At 43.2% G+C, this 6,811-nt stretch overlaps 1 long non-coding RNA gene across 2 annotated transcripts; it reads left to right on the top strand.

Annotated features, from left to right (window-relative positions):
• The first annotated feature begins 220 nt into the window (after nt 1–220).
• Nucleotides 221–5,974, top strand: LOC101015595. 2 transcript variants are annotated; one of them, XR_004180680.1, is made up of 3 exons: nt 221–1,027; nt 2,418–4,202; nt 4,325–5,974. It is a non-coding gene; the product is annotated as an uncharacterized LOC101015595 (long non-coding RNA). The 2 variants fall into 2 exon arrangements; XR_001898676.3 differs by having other exon boundaries at nt 265–1,027; nt 2,418–5,974.
• Nucleotides 5,975–6,811: the final 837 nt, after the last annotated feature.

The following is a 6,811-nucleotide window of genomic DNA, read 5'->3' as shown; positions in this document are numbered from 1 at the left end:
TTATTTTCTAGTTTTGTTTCCTTAGACAAGTCACTTTATTTCTGTGTGCCTCAGTTTCCTCACCTATAAATAAGAATAATAATACCATACCAGAAAGTAGTTGAATAAATTAGATAATACACATAAAAGAATATCATAAGTACTCTAATGATTATAAATTTCCTTATTTATTTCCTTCTGCAAGCCCCAAGATGACAGAATGTGGCTTGTGGTCATAGCTGTGCCCCAGGGCCAGCTTCATAGGCATATGACCTGTACAGCTTCACAGGGCTCCATGCTTAGCAGGACCCCACACTTAGTTTAATGTTCTGCTGTCATCATCTTGATATTCTTAAGTTTTAAATAAGGACCTTATCATTTTCATGTTTTACTGCACCTTGCAAACTATGTAGCTGGTTCTATATGCCAGGAGAGATGTTGGAAATAAAATGGTATTCCAGGACCAGGAGGTATTCTGACAGAGTGAAAGAACACGTGATTTGGAGTCCATAGGGATGGGTTTAAATTTCAGCTTTGCCGCTAATTTGCTTTGTGATTCTGGGCATTTCCTTTTATCCCTTAGGGGCTCCATTTCTCAATTTTGACTACGGGTTTTTTCATTAGATAATGTCTCAGTTCTGGCATTCCAGATTTCCCTCAATTGTTCTGGGAAAACCTCCTTGATCCACAGGCAGAGCCTAGGGCAGTCAGGTGCTTTCTACTGTCTCTCTCTGCAGCTTGGAAAGTTATTGTCTGTTGAAGGTCAGCTGGGAGTTGGTGGAGGCAGGGCAGTGGCCTGCTACTATTGCTGCAGTAGCAGACCCTTTCACAACAGCATTGTTTTGTCATTTTGCACCCAGATTTCCGTTGGCTAACCTCAGTCTTATCTTCCTCATTTCTGTTTCCTGTTGAAGACACCAAGGGCCCTTCAAAACACACAAGCTTCTTGCTCACGGCATAAAGCCCAATTCCCTCTGGCCCCTGCAGGTTGGCTCAGCACTGGGGAATCAGTGTCCCCTCCATGACCAAGGCACCACTCCACTGACAGGTATGGTATCCATTTGCCCTCTCTTCTTGGATTCCCAAGCTGGAGCAGTGTCCATGGCAGCCAAGGAGCCAAGGGTGGCTTGGATCTGCCCATCCCATTCTCTTCAGGCCCTCCTCAGGAATCAAGGTCAAAGGTGGGAGGAAGAAGGTTTCCACTGGCCTTTTATTCTAGAGCTTCTAGTAGAGGGGAAAAGGGGATAGGATATTTTCTATACAATAGGATGTTTAGGAGACAGTCACATGGAAATGGAATGTTCTTTGGACCCAGGAGTCAGGAAATCTTAGTAGCAGTCCTGATTTTACCATTTACCCAATGTGTATCTTTGTTTAAGTCCTTTCTCCAATCTAGGACACAGTTTTTTTCACCCCTTTTGCAAAATAAAAAATTAAAAAGAGGAAAAGAATGATTAGATAAATGCTGTCTAGAGACTCATAGTTATTAGATTCCTTATTTTCATGATTGTCAGCCCTCTGTCAAGAAAGAAGATGAGTGTAATCTTTGCATATGTAACTGTGGGGCGGGGGGACTGAACACATCCAAGAGGAGAGTGCTGGTGGTAATCCATATAGCACTCTCTGAGAGGCATGACTCGAAGATGAAAGCCTCTTCTCTAGTCCAATCTTTGACTCCTAAAAGTTCAAAATTGAAAGGCTCTTAGGGACTAGGTACTTATGGAAAAAACTGAGGTCCAGAAAGAGGAAGAAAAGGACTTGCCCAAAGTCATACAGAGAATCTGTAGCAGAGCTGGGTGGCTCCCAGATCAGTCCTCTTTCTGCTCTATCCTAGGAGGACTGAGACATCAAGCAGCAGGACCTGTCCTGTAACTGACCCAGTTTGGCCTCCTCATACTAGAGGCAGTCTGGAAGTTTTAGGCATGGTCCTGAAGACTTCTTATTTTCTTCTATTTTTCTTTCAGGTACTTGGTTCTCTCTGAGTGTTCAGAGATTCCTAGACACCTACTTACCCCTCATTCTTCTGGTCTATTCCCTCCAATTCCTTCCATAAAAACTGACCCACCCTTTGTGTCAACAATAGAGGCTTGGTGAAGCTCTTCAATAGAGGATTTTGCATTTCATATGGGGAAAAATGATGTTATTCTAAGTAATATCTGCCCAAGAGAAGAGCTTTCAAATTCCCTTAATATCATCCCACATAGACATTTATCTCTTCTTTCTATGGGTCTGGTGAACATTTCTCAACTGAATCTGATTTTCTTACACACACTCCATTGGAGAGGCATGGACTAGAACAGCAAGAGTAGAAATGAAATCAGTTTAGTTTCAACTCAGCTACTAACTCCTTCCATTAATACTGGAGCAATGTTGTCTATAAGGCTTTCCAAATTTCAAAGTACTAATAATTTTTTGCCCCTTTCATGCCTCTTTTCCAGGGTTTCTGGAGGTGAATAAAGTCAGAAAGGGCATTCAAAAGGCTGTGAACACCTCCACCTTATATAGGTCTTCTTACTGGAGCTGGCAGCCAATGAGGGTAATGATACAAAAAAGGTAACAATCCATTTCTTTCTTCCCTGCCATCCCCAACTCAGACTCTGTTAATCAGCATGCTTGGCTGGCCTCCAATCACAGGTCCAGGAGCTGAGACAAGGGTCCTTTTGAGCTCCTATGTGGGAGGCTCTGGAAAGCTTAGCAACACTTTCCAACAACTTTGCCAGGTAAGTCTTCTTGTCCCCATTTCCAGAGAAGACAACTGAAGCCCAAAGAAAGACTTGCCAAAGCCATGATTGGCTAGTTGATGGCCAAGACACCATTAGAACACAAGTTTGTCTGATTCTTGCATGGCATATCTGGTGACCATGACTGCTGCTTTTGCTGCTGGTTGGCTTAGGCTGAATTGGGTAGGTAGAAAAGGAAGTGAGGGGGTGAAAGAGCTTTAGTTTTGAGATTACTGCCAGAACTTAAATTGAAGGGGTATGTTACCCCCTTACATTCAATTAAAAGAAATGAGCAAGAAAAAATACAGTGTTTTCTTGCTGAAAGACAAGGCTGAATCCCTCTGTCTTGCCTTGGCTGGGACAAGGCTTTCCGGCCTCATGGGGACAGTTTACCATTTCTGGTAACCTTGGGAAGTTTGCAACTTTTCATGACAATATTTAATGTAGACCAGCTACCTGCTCACAGATCAACTGCCACAGCTGGTAAGGGCAATAATTTAATACCAGCAGCCTGGCATTTTTAGCAACAGGATCTGATTGTTGCCAAGGGAATTCTCCCAGAAGTCTCAGACCTGACCCTGCTCCTGGCAGCTTCCTTATTGCCCTGGTGGCTTGTGGGTTCACTGATCCCAAATGCTGCATTGCAAAGCTATTGCCTGTTTTTGCCCTCTTTGTTGATGTGTCTCGCCTTTCCTAGAGGGATATACAGAGAAGGGAGGCAAAATAACCAATGAGGAAAGCTGTATAAGTCATACTGCTGAACTGTAAAAAACTTATTGCGTAAACTTTACAAGTCTCCTCCCCAACATGAACCTTTGTTCTCTCATTTATAACCTAAGTGAGTGAGACTAGATGATCTTTAAGGGCACTTTAATAGCTGCCATTCTTGAGTCCCTATGGGACAAGAGGATCAAGTTAGGCAAGGCTGAGACCACAAGAAATCAATGTCACACCTGTCCAGATCCTGCTAAATCAATTGCCAATAGCTCTTTCTTTCATTTCAGTGGTACAACCACTGCTTTTTGAGCATTTTTTATGTATTGAATACTGAACCAAAGGCTTTACATGCATTATCTCCTGTCATTCTCACAATAATCTTATGAGGTAGGTACTATACTTAATACATTTTGTGGGTGTAGCAAACTTGAACTCACAGAGGCGAAATGATTGATCGAAGGTTGCCTAGCTAGCTAATGGAAGAACTAGGATTTAAGCTCACGTTTAACCTCAAAGCCTATGTGCATAACCACAACACTGTGAAAACACAGCTTGGGAGAATTGAGAAGAGGGAGCAAGGATGCTGTCTCTGGGGTCTGGTACTTTCCTCAAGTCAGGGAGGCAGGATGATGACCAAATTTTCCCCTCTTTGCTGCATAGAGGAACCCACTGAAGCTTGGGACCCCTAGAAATGCCATAGCTACAGGATTCAGGCCTGATGAGCTTCCAGCTGAGCACCGGGTGTCACTTGGGCTTTACCTGCTTATCCTCAGGATCTCTCTTCTGGTTAGGAACCTTATGCCTGTTTTGCTCACTTTCGTATTCTGGTGCTTTGTCTGGTTCTTTCAGCAAGCTCCCTGGGGCTAAGGGTGTGACTTCATCACTCCTTTCTCTCTCTTTCCCTCTAGGGTCATATCTCCCAGGAAGATCTCACTTCCCCACAGAATCTCCTGGCCCGGCCTCCTGCAGTGCCACGCTCCGTGTATTTGACAAGCTGAGTTGGACACTCCGTGTGGTAGAGTGTCAGTTTGTCAAATACCCCAAGTGCGGCATATGCTTACCAGCTCCAGGCCAGGGCAGATGGCATATGACGAATGGACTGCCAGCTGGATACAAGGATGCTCACCAAGCACCAAGTTCTCACAAGTTATTTTATGTGACCCTGCAGGAACTGAGGCATTTTTTTCTGAGGACACCAGAGAAAAAGTGTAGCATCTCTGGGAAATACAGCCCTGGGCTGAGTCTACACACACCATGAGAGTGCTGATGGTGGTGCAATAGACTTGAAAATGTATAATGGGTTCAAGAATGGAAGTGCTCTTTGATTCTTTATTATTTTCTTCCTTCACATTCCCCTCCCAGAGTCTCCCATGTAGGACATCAGAATTCTCACACAAGCATCACGGTTTATGTGAGTAAGCAGGGGTTAGAAATTCACTTTCTTGACACTCAGTCTTGCCTTCTAAATACTCCTTGATCTTGCCTACCTCTTCCCTTTTCCACAAGTCTTTTCCTCTAGGAACCTTTTCTCCGTTTATTTCTGCCTATCCAGTTCTTCCCTATATTTCCTGTATCAGCTAAAGTCCAGTGTTTCCAGAGACTTTTGAAAGTCAACTTATACTTTTTCCTTCTTCATTCACAAAGCACTTCTTGCCTGGGCCCTGGTATGTGCCCCTTTCTCTCCTACTGTCTAACAGCAGTAGGAGAGAATTGCCCTCTTGAATTGTCAGTGACAACTGACAACTCTTGAATTGTCAGTGAACTTTTCTAGGGGGTTTTCTTGAATTCCCAACTAGATTGTGAGCTTCTAGAAGACAAGGCTATGTCTTTGATTGCTGTCTCCCCTACCAAAACCCAGTACTTTAGTTACAGAAAATAATAAACATTTACCGATTGACTGACTTTCCTCTAGTCCACTAGCTTTGGGTTTAGGCTTTGGGGCCAAATTGTACTCTGGATTTTGAAAAAAAATCAAACTGTGAACACCGCAATGTTATAGAGCATATGAGGTAGTAGCTAGCATGAAGGATTTTTTTATTCCTGAGAAACAGTGTCAAGGGCTGGAGGAAGAAGGCAAAATAGCAGACTCAGAGGGCAAATAAATTTTGGTATTACTTGATTACACAGAGTTATACAGGTGCTTTCTTGTAGGATTTTTCAGAGCCTTTAATAGTCTAACGTTGCATTGAGAAACTCAAAGAGGAAACCATAGAATGAGGCCTTTGCCACACCTATCTGATCATGAATTTCTTTTCTCCCACAGGCCTTCTTCTGTGTCAATGTCCAATGAAGCATGATTTGGGAAACTGTCGTAGAGAAACTTTATACCTTCCCTATCTTCTGGAGATCTTTTCCTCTTTTCACTCATCTACTTTCCCCAACCAGCCATCTGCCTAAGAAAGGTCCCCACCTGATTTTTGTTTAGCCTATCCTGCAGCTGTGGACTATCTCTATTACATAGGAATTCTTTACTAGCTTGTCCTGTATTTAAAAAAATTCTCAGTTTTGAAGCAAAGGTGATCCAGATGCTGCAATAAATACATGCACTGAGGAGTTCACAGGCCTGACCTTTGGTCTCCGTTCTACCACTAACTGTGTTTTTGTTCCTCTCTGAGCTTCATTTTCTCATCTTTAATAAGGGAGTATTAGAATCAGTAATCTCTAGGCTCTTTAAGACGAATGACTGAGATATCCCTGGGAATCCTTAGCTCTTATGGGGAAGCATCCCTGGATGTGTGGCTCCTTTTACCGGTGAAAATGCAACCAGGATTCTCTTTCCAACACCTGGAACTCATTTTTCTATGGGTAGTAGGGAAAGATAATGGTTATTTTCAAAGGCTATAGGGTCTGGACACAAAGTTGTTTCATGAAGGAAGTTGAGGTTTCCACTGGGTGGAGACCCTATTTCAGAGGCTTGTAAGCACGACAGGGAAGAAAGAGTTGTTCCTTTTGCCAACTAGGAGAAGCTAGCGTCTGGAATGAAGAAAATGTTGAGGTTTTACCATGGATTTAGTATGTTGGGTGGTGAAGTGGAGGACTCCTTTTTGTTACTTTTGTGTACTATTTTGACTTCTGTAATCATCGCAAAAGGGGAGCAACTCCTTGTGAAACATGAACTGACCTAGGGGCTGCGTGGGAACCAGAAGTAGCAACATGGCAACTTCCTTGAAGAGTGCAGAAGTTGATTTGACATTAATCACACGGAGAAAACAAAGCTATGTCGACCTGGGTCAGAACAGGTCCTCCTCACAGGGGAGCCTGATTTAAAAGTGTAGGTGTAGGAACTTATGTACACATACAAACTCTCTCTCTCACTCTCTCTCTCTCTCTCTCTCTCTCTCTCTCTCTCTCTCACACACACACACACACACACACACACACACACACACACACAG

The sequence above is a fragment of the Papio anubis genome, chromosome X (assembly GCF_008728515.1).
Source record: "Papio anubis isolate 15944 chromosome X, Panubis1.0, whole genome shotgun sequence".
Taxonomy (NCBI): domain Eukaryota; kingdom Metazoa; phylum Chordata; class Mammalia; order Primates; family Cercopithecidae; genus Papio; species Papio anubis.
The sequence above is the reverse complement of the archived record's forward strand: the minus strand, read 5'-3'. Positions and strand labels throughout refer to the sequence as shown.